At 49.9% G+C, this 14727-nt stretch overlaps 1 pseudogene; it reads left to right on the forward strand.

Annotated features, from left to right (window-relative positions):
• The first annotated feature begins 1381 nt into the window (after nt 1-1381).
• Nucleotides 1382-7638, forward strand: LOC133359484 (histone-lysine N-methyltransferase PRDM7-like; annotated as a pseudogene).
• The last annotated feature ends 7089 nt before the right edge of the window (nt 7639-14727 follow it).

Consider the following 14727-nt stretch of genomic DNA (forward strand, 5'->3'; position numbering starts at 1 on the left):
GGTCAACACCAGTGACGATTATTTGAACCGGTCCTGTGCCTCCCCTATGTCGGCTCAGCCTCAACTGAGTACCTGGTGCGTGTGTAAACATCACCACTGGGGAGACAAAGACGGTCGGGCGTGGTGCTGGCCACCCACCCCCTCGTGTACCGTTCTGGCCTTCATAGGTGCTCACTAACAGCACTTGCCCCTACAGTCTGTTAAGGCTATACGGGGGAGCTTTGTCCTTGCATATGTTCATGCGTGTCCGTGTGTTCACACGTGTGTTCACGTGTGTGCGTGTGTTCACGTGTGTGCGTGTGTTCACGTGTGTGCGTGTGTTCACGTGGTGCGTGTGTTCACGCAGGAGGAGGCAAGGGGGCTGCTTCACGCTGGGCCACCGTGGGAGAGTCTCACGCGAGGGCAGCTTCCAGCAAGCGCAAGGTCTCTGTGCACAGCGCACGGCACTCCTCTCGTTACAGCTGCTGCTGCTGTTGTCTTTAGTTTGTTGTCCTTCCCCCGCACCTCCCATTAGCGAGGTTGGCTACGTACGGTGACAAAGACATTCAACGTACATACTACTACTAGACACTGCTATACCAGGGACGTGCGGTCAGGGGAGACGGGCGAGGCAGAGCCTCACCTGTCATTACTCCAATGAAAATAGCTGTTACGAAAAGTACAAAAAAATGTTCCACTGGTCTGTGTTATAAAAGTAATTTCTATATAATTATACCAGAGACGTGCGTCATTATTGTGGTGGTGGTGGTATTGGAACGCGCGCACACCAGCTCCGGTTAACTCCCATTACTTACCTGTGCGGGGCGGTTGTGATATCCCTAGCCGGGGCCCCTCCCGAGGGGAGGGGGCTGTGGGGTGTGTGTGATCCCACAGAACCCCGCCCCTCAGTGGGGAATCGTATAAAAGGCGAGACTCTGAGAGGAGAGAGTTAGTTCGAACAAGCCAAGGACGAAGAACCAGCTGAAGTCCAGCTAGCTAGACCCTGGGACTCCTCTGACCCGCTGTCCTTCTAAAGGCCGGCAGAGCAAGCCAGTGGTGCGACCCCAGAGCCGCGTAGGCTGATGTCCTTGTAAGGGCCGGATTCGTGTGGCTGGTGGTCGGGACCTGTGCCTTGGCTGGGCCAGGTCAGGTAGTCTCCTTGAGAGGAGGGTCGTAGTATTGGTGGGGAGTCGGTGAGTTAGCTTGGGGAGTTAGCTCCCTTGAGAGAACGGGTGAAGAGGCCGTTACCTCTTCAAGTGTGAAGCTGTAACGGGCTCAGAGTAATAAATATGGGTTGCCTCTACTTCAACTGTCTCTGTCGTCACGGTGTCCACTACATTATTATAATTAGTTTATTAATTAGTTGAGTTGTGAGAGGCATGGCCTGCCATACCCACCGAGGTTCAGCATGACGGCATGGTTCTGCTTGATGTATGGAATCAGATTTACAGATTCAGAATATCAGAATTAAAATATGTATTGTACTGGAGGAATCCGATGAGGTGTCAGGGTCGAGATGGAACCCGCGACCTCCTGCGTACCAGGCGAGGGAGTTAACATCTCCTAGCCACCGCTGGTCACCGCACCAACTCCGCCCCCACACCCCCTCCGCCCCCTCACCCCACCGCCCCCTCCGCTCAGACTAAAGCGGAAGCCCTGGAGTACGTGTGGAGCATCTTGCAGGGCGTGGAGGAGGAGGAGCAGCAGGAGGAGGAGTTCAGGGGATTTGAGCTGAGGGAGGTGCACAAGGCCAGGATGGCGATGTTCAGGCTGGAGCGCAGAGCCACCGCCTGCAAGGAGGCCCTGAGGGTGGCGCTCCAGAGGATACGTGGAGGTGCGTAGCCTGCAGCGGTGATTTCTATTCCCACCGCAACTCCACACTCCCCTCTATTCTCACCGGAACTCCACACTCCCCTCTATTCTCACCAGAACTCCACGCTCCCTCTATTCTCACCGGAACCCCACACTCCCCTCTATTCTCACCGGAATTCTACACTCCCCTCTATACCCACCAGAACTCCACACTCCCCTCTATTCTCACCAGAACTCCACACTCCCCTCTATTCCCACCGGAACTCCACACTCCCCTCTATTCCCACCGGAACTCCACACTCCCCTCTATTCTCACCGGAACTCCACGCTCCCCTCTATTCTCACCGGAACTCCGCAATCTTCTGTTAGTGCTGATGGAAGTCGCCACTGCTGTTGATGCTACTGCTACATGTGCTCCTGTCAGGGCTGCTGCTGGTACTGATGCAGCCTATGAACTAAACGATGTTTATTTTCTTATTGGTTCTTTCGGTAAAGTCACGTAGAAGGGAAGTAATAAAATAATAAAAATAAAACATAACAAAACAATTCTCACGACGTTTCGGCCACAACGCAAGCAGCCGTCCTCAGGTGAAAACCAGGTCTGTCGAGGCGACAGCGTCTGAATGATACAGCACACGTGCTTGGAGCATATATATAAGCTGGGTTGGAAGGGGGGAAAAGAGCGCCTTGACAAAAGAATATGCATATCAAGAGGCATTTAGCATATTTATGGGAAATGCAGGTATGTGATTAGTACTACTCATGCCCGTGCATTATGCAGGATTAGCAGCATCAAAGGGAGGGGATATGGGAAATGCAGGTATGTGATTAGTACTACTTATGCCCTGCATTATGCAGGACTAGCAGCATCAAAGGGAGGGGATATGGGAAATGCAGGTATGTGATTAATACTACTTATGCCCGTGCATTATGCAGGATTAGCAACCAGGGTGTGCCCCACTGAGCTGTGTAGCTGTTTTTCAGAAGCGACTGGCTATCACAAATAAGAGCTCAACGAAGTGGACTTGTCATCATCGTCATTACGTGGACATTTATAGCAGCCAAATATTCTCAACGCATGACGTTGGTTCTATATGTCGAGGGAAAAAAAACGAAGGACCCGGAGAAAAATCCACGCAACCACGGGGAGGTATTCGCCATGAAAGTTTGCACAGACAAGGAATTTACTATGGCCGGAAGGTGCATACATTCAACATGTAGGAATCTTAAAACTGAAATGAGTGGTATACAGTCAAACTATACTAAAATTACAAAGTCTAACTAATACTAAGGGGCTAAAGTATGTAAAATTGTGAATAAGTGTACATATAAATGTAAACTAGCCATAATATACAATCTAAAAATACAAAAATACAAATAGGGTAACATGTTGTAAACTATACAGTCGGGATGGAACCCACGACCTCCTGTAGACCATGCGAGGGAGTTAACATCTCGCCACGGAGGAGAGAGAGACACGCAGACTCCAAATATACAGCAGGCTTCGTCAGGGTCGGGATGGAACCCACGACCTCCCGTATACCACGAGAGGTAGTCAACATCTCGCCGTGTTTGCCTGCAGGCTCCTCCGTGCCGCCGGCCTCCGCCCAGGCTGTGGCGGTGTCGCGCAGCGCTCGCTCTCGCTACGGCCTGCGCCCGCGCGAGAGGAAAGTCTACACAGAGGTGGAGGAGCCCCAGGACGACGACTTCTTCTGTGAGACCCCCTGCTCCCTCTCACTCTCTCTCACTTTCTCACTCTCTCTCTCACACTGTCACTTTCTCACACTCTCTCTCTCACTGTCACTTTCTCACACTCTCTCTCACACCGTCACTTTCTCACTCTCTCTCTCTCACTGTCACTTTCTCACACTCTCTCTCACACTGTCACTTTCTCACACTCTCTCTCACACTGTCACTTTCTCACTCTCTCTCTCTCACACTGTCACTTTCTCACACTCTCTCTCACACTGTCACTTTCTCACACTCTCTCTCACACTGTCACTTTCTCACACTCTCTCTCACACTGTCACTTTCTCACACTCTCTCTCACACTGTCACTTTCTCACACTCTCTCTCACACTGTCACTTTCTCACACTCTCTCTCACACTGTCACTTTCTCACACTCTCTCCCACTCCCTCACACTGTCCTTTTCCACACTCTCTCTCACACTGTCACTTTCTCACACTCCTCTTAGGGCCGTCCATTATGGGCGTCACGCGATTTTGGACCCCCCTCCCCCCCATCACACGACATCACAAAAAGTCAGACCCCCCCCTCAAATGTGACGTCACAAAGCTCATTAATATGCTTAAAATCGCTTCAAACTATTGTCATTGTAGTGCATATTTAATGTGGCACTGCAGTCTGATGTTGTAGGAGAAAACATTTATTAAAAAGTATTTAATTAAGTAGAACGTGTTGTCTGTGGTTCCTCACACATCGTCACAAATGTCTGACCCCCCACCCCCCTAGGTGCATGAAGTCATTTATGGACGGCCCCTTACTCTAACTTTCTCACACTCTCTCCTATCTCTCTCTATTGCTCCCGCGCTCTCACTCGATATATTCCACCTGCTCCCTCTCACTCTCTCTCCCTTTCCCTCCCTCTCACACGCTCCCTTTCTCGCACTCTCACTTACCTCCCTGTCTTTTGCTCCCTCACTCAGGGATGCAGGGAGGGAGCAGGGAGGGTGACAGGGTTTACATCTCCGATGAGCGAGCTAAAGAAGTTCACAATGCAGAGAGGGAGGAAAGGAGGCATCTGTCTGGAGCGCTCCTCACCCTCTCACTCTCTCACAGTGCCACTGCTGCTGCTGCTGTTGCTACTGCGGTTCGCCCTCCTCCTGCTGCTGCTGCTGTGGCTCTCAGTCTGCGAGCTGTGCAGGGATTTCTACCTGGGGGAGTGCTCCGTGCACGGCCCGCCAGAGTTCATTGCAGACGCGGCCGTGGCCCCGGGAGTGGCCAACAGGGCCCGGCTCAGCCTGCCCCAGGGCCTCACCGTCGGCGCCTCCTCCATCGCCGGCGCCGGCCTCGGGGTGTGGAGCAACAGGAAGAAGCTGCCCAAGGGGGTGATTTTGGGCCCTACCAGGGAGAGGTGTCTGAGGAGAACCCCGTGAGCGAGTACTGCTGGCTGGTGAGCTGCTGCTGCTACTGCTGCAGCCTCCTCCTATTCCTACATCATCATCGTGTGTGTGGAGAGGAGGCTCGTGAAGGAGATGCAGAGAAACCCATAGCCTCACACAGTCACCCACAGACTTACACAGAGATCTAGAGACTGGCACAGAGAGACCCAGAGACTCACAGAGACCCATAGACTCACACAGAGACCCATAGACTCGCACAGAAACCCATAGACTCACACAGAGACCCATAGACTCGCACAGAGACCCATAGACTCGCACAGAGACCTATAGACTCGCACAGAGACCCATAGATTCACACAGAGACCCATAGACTCGCACAGAGACCCATAGCCTCACACAGTCACCCACAGACTCACACAGAGACCCAGAGACTGGCACAGAGAGACCCAGAGACTTTGCACAGAGACCCAGAGACTCGCATAGAGAGACCCACAGACTTGCACAGAGACCTAGAGACTTGAACAGAGACCCAGAGACTCACAGTGGGACACACAGACTCACACAGAGACCCAGAGACTCACACAGAGAGACCCAGATACTCACACAGATGCTCAGAGAATCGCACAGAGAGATCCACAGTCTCACACAGAGACCCAGAGACTCGCACAGAGACCAAGAGAATCGCACAGAGACCCACAGTCTCACACAGAGACCCAGAGTCGCACAGATACCCTAGAGACTCGCACAGAGACCCAGAGACTCGTACAGAGACCTAGAGACTCACCCAAAGACCCCCAGAATCACAGAGAGACCCAAAAATTAACGTAATTATTTGAACTTGTAACACACAGCAAAGACGGTGGTCACCGCATGGCGCGGCGCTTACAGATGCACTTCTGCGGCCGTCTGGAAGGTTCTTCCTTCCAATGTTAGGAAGCCACTGGGAGCTATGCACTTTAAAATCTTGTAGATTGAAAATGCATTTCTTTAGAACTGCTTTTAGTGTTTAGTTTGTTGTCCTTCCCCCGCACCTCCGATCAGCATGGTTGGCTACGTGCGGTACGAAAGAAGTTCAACTTACAGTCCAACTGACATTAATTATCCGTGGATCCGCTCGTGTGCGTGTGTGTTTCAGATTTACAAAAACAAAAAGGATCGTGAATATGTTGATGCTCAGGATGAATCTAAATCAAACTGGATGAGGTGATTATTGTCTGAAGGACCACTACACAGAGACCAGAACCACTACACACAGAGACCAGAACCACCACACACAGAGACCAGAACCACCACACACAGAGACCAGAACCACTACACACAGAGACCAGAACCACTACACACAGAGACCAGAACCACTACACACAGAGACCAGAACCACTACACACAGAGACAAGAACCACTTCACACAGAGACCAGAACCACTACACACAGAGACCAGAACCACTACACACAGAAACCAGAACCACTACACACAGAGACCAGAACCACCACACACAGAGACAAGAACCAGCACACACAGACCAGAACCACTACACACAGAGACCAGAAACACCACACACAGAGACCAGAACCACTACACACAGAGACCAGAACCAGCACACACAGAGACCAGAACCACTACACACAGAGACAAGAACCAGCACACACAGAGACCAGAACCACTACACACAGAGACCAGAACCACCACACACAGAGACCAGAACCACCACACACAGAAACCAGAACCACCACACACAGAGACAAGAACCACCACACACAGAGACCAGAACCACTACACATAGAGACCAGAACCACCACACACAGAGACAAGAACCACTACACACAGAGACCAGACCCACTACACACAGAGACCAACCCTGGGCCTCCCCTTGGTCGACTCGGCATCAAATGAGCACCCGGTACGGAGCGTGGTTCCAGCCACACCACCCCCACGTAGCGCCCAGTGCCGGCCCTTAATAGGCGCTCGCTAACGGCGCCCACCCCGCCCCCGCGTCTGCCCGCGCAGGTTCGTCAACTGCGCGAGGAATGAGCAGGAGCAGAACCTGGTGGCCTTCCAGCACCGGGGGCAGATTTACTACCGCACATTCCGTGCCGTGGGGCCCGGCTCTGAGCTGCTGGTCTGGTACGGCGAGGAGTTCGCCCAGGAGCTGGGCATCGCCTGCGAGGCCGGGCCCTCGCGACGCCGCAGCAGCAGCAGCAGCGAGATGGCTCCTAGGGCCACCGCCAGAGACCTGCAGCCCGTGCAGCCTCCACCAAGCGAGGAACACCGTGAGCACTGCTCACCAGAGACTCACCACTGCTCACCAGACTATAGCCACCACTCACCAGAGATGATAGCCACCACTCACGAGAGACGATAGCCACCACTCACCAGAGATGATAGCCACCACTCACCAGAGATGATAGCCACCACGCACCAGAAATGATAGCCACCACTCACCAGAGATGGCAGCCACCACTTACGAGAGACGATAGCCACTACTCACCAGAGACGATAGCCACCACTCAGTAGAGATGATAGCTACCATTCACCAGAGATGATAGCGACATCTCACCAGAGATGTGGATGTAGCTACCACTCACCAGAGATGATAGCCACCACTCACTAGAGATGATAGCCACCACTCACCAGAGATGATAGCCACATCTCACCAGAGTTGGTAGCCACCACTCACCAGAGATGACAGCCACCACTCACCAGAGATGATAGGCACCAGCCACACTGATAAGGTGGAAGTGAGTAACTGGTGTGGTGTGTAGTAGTAAACATCGCCACTGGGGAGACAAGGCGGCTATGTGTGGTGCTGGCCACCCTCCCACTCGTGTGCCGTGTTGGCTTTCATTGGTGCCCATAACAGCACTTGTCCCAAAAGTATATACAGGCTATATGGGGGTTCTTTGTCTTTGTGTGTATATATAATGGAGCCCACTGCACTACGAACCCGGCCACCTGAGTTCGATTCCCACTCACGGCCAACGTCAGTGGTGAATATTTAGGCCTCCCCTAGGCTGACTCAGCCTCAAATGAGTACCTAGCTTAAACGTGGAAACATCGCCACTGGAGAGACAAAGGCGGCCGGGCCTGGTGTTGGCCACCTACTCCCTCGTGTGCCATGCCGGCCTTCATAGGTACTCGCAAACAGCACTTGCCCAACAGTCTGATATGGCTGTGGGAAACCTTTACCTTTGTGTATACACACACGTGTGCAAGAGTGTTCATGTCTAGATGTTGGTGTGTGCGCGTGTGTCTTGTTCCTCTGGGATGACGCAGGTGGAGTGGGTGTGGAGGTCACAAGGCTGCCGTGTCCTGCCTGCAACCGTCAGTTCATCTGCCGCTCGAGTCTACAGTATCACGTGCAGAGCAGACACCCCACTAAGCCCAGTAACAAAAGTCATCAGTGTGACCAATGTCCATACAGCACAGACTACAAGAGTACCTTGAAGAAGCACCAGAGAACACACACGGGAGAGAAGCCGTTCAAGTGCACCGTGTGTGAGAAGGCGTTTGCACGGCTATCACATCTTCACAGCCACCAGAGAACACACACGGGAGAGAAGCCGTTCAAGTGCACCGTGTGTGAGAAGGCATTTGCACATTTACAACATCTTCACAGCCACCAGAGAACACACACGGGAGAGAAGCCGTTCAAGTGCACCGTGTGTGAGAAGGCATTTGCACATTTACAACATCTTCACAGCCACCAGAGAACACACACGGGAGAGAAGCCGTTCAAGTGCACTGTGTGTGAGAAGGCGTTTGCACAGCTATCAGATCTTCACAGGCACCAGAGAACACACACGGGAGAAAAGCCGTTCAAGTGCACCGTGTGTGAGAAGGTGTTTGCAGACCCATCCAGTCTTTGCCGGCACCAGAGAACACACACCGGCCAGAATGCATTTTCTCATTCCCGTGGAAACAGAAAAGTCAGCCATCCTGAGCAAAACGCGCACAGCGCCGAGCTGTGAATTAGTTTTAAACAACAGGCCACGTGACTAGCCGAGGCTGTGCCACTCTTGAAACTGATTTTGAATGTGAACACGGAAACCTACGGACCCTCCTACACCTGCCTCACACTCTGTGGGGGGTGGGAGATTAAACCGACCTGGCCACCCCTCGATTGCAAGTGCGGAGTTCTAGGTCCCAACCACTGCACGTGTCCCCCCCCACCCCCATCACCTGGGGGTCCCTGTGTGTGTGAGTGTGCAGAGTCCCCCGTGCAGAGCTGCACTGTTGTTACCCTAGAGGGGGACACCGCAGGGCGATCCACCTACAGATACCCCAGTCTGCACGTCTCCCGCCGGTCTCCATGCGCACCGCGTGCCGTCTCGTAGCCCTGCCCCGTGCGACGTACGTACAGTACGTACAGTACGTACCCATCCAGCGGTAGACTGAACCGCGGCCGATGACGAAGGTGGCATCCGCTCACAAATCTCCGTGCACTCAGTCCCGTAGCCCTGAGCCATCGCTTGCGCGATATTCACTTTGCCGCTGAGAGGAAAGCTACGGGGAGGAGGTGGGGGGGGGTGTTAGGAGAGGACATCTGTGGAACGGCTGGAGATCTGCGAAGAAGAGCTTCATAGCTCATCGGATTCCTGCGGTCTGAAAAAATATTCCGAGAGGGCGTTGGGGGAGGGGGGTGTAGGTATGATTGGGGCATCTGCACTTGGATCACCCTGCGTGTTGTTGCTGCCTCCCCCGTTGAAAATGTTCCCAGCGTGAACTTAACCCTTTGCCGTCGCGACGACGCCGCGCGCCGTGCGTGAACGTCGTCGTCGGAATAACAAAACGCAGTAAAAACTAAAGCAACATTATCGGTACCGAGGCTCCCACAGGGCCACGCGGGGCAGGGAGTGTGGCACAGTTTTCGCGCCGGCTAGCGCAGAGTGGCGGCGGTCGTGTCGCTACGCTTCTCTGCGGTGAGCAACGACGTCTTTATAACAACAACAGCAGTGCTGCTGCTGCTGCTGCCACTGCTGCGGTGAACGGTGACAGCCACCCCGTGACCTGTGACCCCCACCCCGTGAACGGTGACACCCACCCCGTGAACGGTGACACCCACCCCGTGAACGGTGACACCCCATGGGTGGAAAAAACCCGATTTTTCCAGCTGCAGGCATCGGGTTTTTTCTTTAACACAATTAAACCCGATTTCGGGGAATTAAAACCTGGTTTAATGAATACGAAACTCTGATAGGCTTAGGCTGCTTCCTCGTCGGTGCTGCTATGGTACTCGGGGCCGTCGGGCACGGGGTAGTCGTAGAATGCGGCGGGCAGGTTGGTCTTAATGAACACGAGCTTCTCCACAATCGTGGGCGCCAGTGAGTTCCTTAGCTTGGAATGGATGAAGCCCATCGTTGAGAAGTGCGGTTCTGCAATTAGAACCAATGAAACCGGATTTCTCTCAATCTTAGATGATCGGGTTTAATATAAAAAGACAATTAAACCCGATTGTAAAAAACCCGACTGTGCCACCCTTGTGACACCCACCCTGTGAACGGTGACACCCACCCCGTGAACGGTGACACCCACCGACCCTGCAACTCTGCAGACGTCTCGGACGCGGGAAAGGGTTGAGAGATTTTCTGCGTCGTCCCGGTTGCTCGCGTGATGTCGCACGGTGGTGGCGCGCGTTGACTCTTGCACGTTTAAGAAAGTTGAGCGTTAGTTTGTGATTCTGTTTAAAATGATATATATACATAAACTAACAAACATTATCTTGGGATTCTACCAAGTAAGGTCCAACTGGATACGTAGTAGCTCTTTTATCAGACGCGACCACCTGGCCATCACAAATGAAAGCTCAACGAAGTGGCTTATCATTGTGTGGACATTTATAGCGGCCAAATACTCTGATTGCGTGATCTCGATTCTAAATGTCGAGGGAAAACCGGAGGACCTGGAGAAAATCCACACGACCACGGGGAGAGAGAGAGAGAGACGCGCAAACTCAAAATATACAGCAGGCGTCAGGGTCGGAATCAAACACACGATCTCCTGTATACCAGGAGAGGTAGTTAACATCTCCACATGTGTTCAGAGTATTTGGCTGCTGTAAATGTCACGTGATAAGCCACTTCGGTGCGCTGCTGTCATTTGTGATAGCCAGGTCGCTACTACACAGCTCAGTGGGGGCCTTACCTGGAAAAGTAAAATGATTAATAAAAATCTACTGTATTCTTGGTTCTTTTGGTAAAGTCACGTAGAAGGGAAATAATAAAATAATAAAAATGTAAGAATCAAATTAACACGACGTTTCGATTGCAACACAAGCAATCATCAGTTTATGAAAACCCACAACAACAAAAACAATATTGCTGTGGTTTTCACACCTGATGATGATTGCTTGCGTTGCAATCGAAACGTCGTGAGAATTGTATAGTTTTATTTTTATCATTTTATTATTTTCCTTCTACGTGACTTTACCGAAAGAACCAAGAATATGAATCCCTGTAGTCACGAAATCTTCAAATCGAAAAAAAAATCTCTTCTTGGTTCTTTCGGTAAAGGCACGTAGAAGGGAAGTAATAAAATAATAAGAATAAAACATAATAAAATAATATGATATAATAAAATAATATAATAATATAACATATTATTATATAAGTCACTTATAAGCAAGTAATAAAATAATAAAAATAAAACAATAATTTAATATAATAAAATATTTTATTATATTTTGTTTCATTATCTTTTATTTTTATTATTTTATTACTTCCCTTCTACGTGACTCTACCGAAAGAACCAACAATATGAATCCCTGCAGTCACGAAAGCTTCAAATCGAAAAACAAAAATCTCCTGTTGAGAATGACCTCACCGGACCGGTGGAGGCAGCGCTGCCGTCTTGGTCCCAATTGGCAGCGGCGGCGTCTCGTTGGTTGTGAAGGCGGCCCAGCTCACACAGCCCGTGCCGGTGCAACAGGCCGTAGTCTACCCGGGGTTCAAGCGGCCTAGGCTACATTGTACCCGGGTGTATCATGGCCGAGGCCAAATTATACCCCTCTAGGCCAAATCATACCCCCATGATAGTAATAGTGTTGAGCGATATCTTCTTGTTTAGTGCTGCCTAACGGCGTGTGCGACTTCACGATGATATTGGTCCCGGTCTAGCACGGCGTGTAGAGTTTGTGCTGTTGTTAATTGTAGCCATGTTTTGATGTTACTGAGCCATGTCGTTTTTGGCCGTCCTGGTCGTTTTTTCCCTTCGATTTTTCCTTCCAGGATTTGCTTTAATAGCTGGTATTTGTGATATACACATGAATTACTAAATTTTTCCAACATTTTATTTAAAACTGTAAACACATAGACTTTGATTACTTCAACCAGAAAAACTGATAATAACCCTAAAAATGCTTCAATTGATCAAATTGAGATTCTTACTTCCATTTATACGCTTTTTAGATATCGATTGAAGTCCGTTGTCGGCTGTTCTCTGTATGGATAATTGCCTTTGAACTTTCACATGGGGCATGTTCTGCCCTGGAGGGGGGGTATGGTCTGGACCAGTCTAGTTTAAACCCCCGGGTATAGTTTAGCCTAGGACACTTTATCCCCCGGGTCTACTCTGGCCTGGGCCAAACTATATCCGGGTTTAATCGGGGCAGGGGTTATTTTTAAATCCTTTATATTAAGTTCACTTGCTTGCTTGCTTGCGCGCTCACGACCGTGCAAATCTTTCAGTCGTTTTTTAACCGACTTCCCGTGATCCAATCGAGCTGACATTTTGCACACAGACTCGTTGTGCGTGACAATTTATTTTCGTGAAAAAATTTTCCCAAAAATTTTACACTTTTTAGGAAAAAAAAAATTGTATTTAATTACCAATTGCTTAATGGTGGCAGGCAACCATCTGAGCCATAGGTGGCAGCCATATCAAGCCAGAGGACGAGAGGACTCTAGCCGCCACGCATATAAAGGATTTATAGTGAAAAACTTTGTTTTTACGGGTTAATTTTTAGCCTGTTTCACCGGTATCTCCAGGAGGTCGGAGCGACTTGCTCTGCGGTAACACTTTTCCGTGACAGAGGTTTGGTTTTTGTTGTTGTTGTTGTTGGGTTAGAGATCTCGTAAATATCAACATTGTGTCGTTAACCCACCACCACCCACCACCATCGCCTGACACGGCCAATCAGTCAGGGTTTGTCACGTAAACGAAACGTGCCAATTGGTTACCAACTTCAGCACACACAGCGCTTGTGTGTCGGGGAGAGTGAACCCACAACAGCATTTACAATTCGAGTGCCGGTGACGTTTCGCCGGTGATTACAAACAACGGCGACCGGTTTCATCGGGCGATGTGCCAGGATTGTGATCCAACGCCATCTAACCCAGGAGCAGCAGCAGCGACGACAACAAAAACCTTCATCACAGACACCGCTGGTCGCAAGAGACTGCGCGTGGCGCTTTGTGTTGCCGTTGCCACGAATCGTCGAAGGGCGTTCACGATCTGTTGTTCTCCTGTAACGCGGTGGTCATTTCGATTTAAAGCTTCTTTCGTGACTGCAGGGATTCATCTTCTTGGTTCTTTCGGTAAAGTCACGTAGAATGGAAATAATTAAATAATAAAAATAAAGCAATAAAGTAAGTTTTATTTTTATTGTTTTATTATTTAATAATAAAAATAAACATTTACTTTATTATGTTATATTTTTATGGAAATAATAAAAATAATAAAAATAAAACAAGAAAGTAATTGTTTTATTTTTATTATTTTATTATTTAATAATAGAATAATAAAAATAAACATTTACTTTATTATGTTTTATTTTTATGGAAATAATAAAATAATAAAATTTAAACAATAAAGTCATTGTTTTATAATTATTATTTTATTTAATAATAAAATAATAAAAATTAACATTTTCTTTATCATGTTTTATTTTATTTATTTTATTATTTCCATTCTACGTGACTTTACCGAAAGAACCAAGAAGAGGTGGTCATTGTTGCGTTCCTGAAGAACACCGCGTTGTGGAGAAATAATATAAACTATGGGGGGTGAAGCGTGGTCCGCGACAACACGCGAGATGATGGGTAAGACAGAGGCCGGACTACGACTGAGGCGCGTGGGTAGCGTCTAGAAGCAGCATCCAGCAGCATCCCAATGCCTCCTCGCGTGATGCCGCTACGCCGAGGCAGCCGCACGGAGAACCGCTTGTTCCTACTCGCGTTGCGACCTCGTTCCGTTCGCTCGCTCGCGTTGCATCCAATCCGCATCCGCGTCACAAACAGCGTGTTCCCCTACACATCATTCATGGCGTTATATCATCCAATCGGCGTTGTTCAAACTAACACGCGGCGTTGTAGGAGAACCAGACTGTGCCGTTGTCTTCTGCTGTTTAACGCAGAGGCCGCATCGACCGTTCCAATAGTCGCTGTAGCCACTGCGAGCCCCAAGCTGTCGGCTCCCGGCTCTTAAACTGCCCCCCCCCCCCCGGCGTTATCTGTAAGTCGTTACACACAGCAGCACCTGGTCACAACTGCTCACTGCTAATCCTAACAACACCAATCCCAGTCGTCAACCCTGCACCTCAAGGATGGTAAAACTATGACCCAACAAAATTACACATCACACTGTCCTACAGACTTCAATTCACACGCCCCTACAGACTTCAATTCACACGCCCCTACAGACTTCAATTCACACGCCCCTACAGACTTCAATTCACACGCCCCTAAAGATGTGTTTTGGTCATGTGCCTACCTTTCCTATACTCTGCACTGCTACGGTGTTTATTGTGTTGTGTTTGTTGTTGTGGCGTTCTGACCACGTGCCCCTACTGGACAAAGAGCTTCACAGCTCATCGGATTCTTCCAGAATAAAAATTTAAACTCTTAAAACTGATGACGTC

This window comes from Lethenteron reissneri, chromosome 65, assembly GCF_015708825.2.
Source record: "Lethenteron reissneri isolate LAM-NWPU_2019-01 chromosome 65, ASM1570882v1, whole genome shotgun sequence".
Taxonomy (NCBI): domain Eukaryota; kingdom Metazoa; phylum Chordata; class Hyperoartia; order Petromyzontiformes; family Petromyzontidae; genus Lethenteron; species Lethenteron reissneri.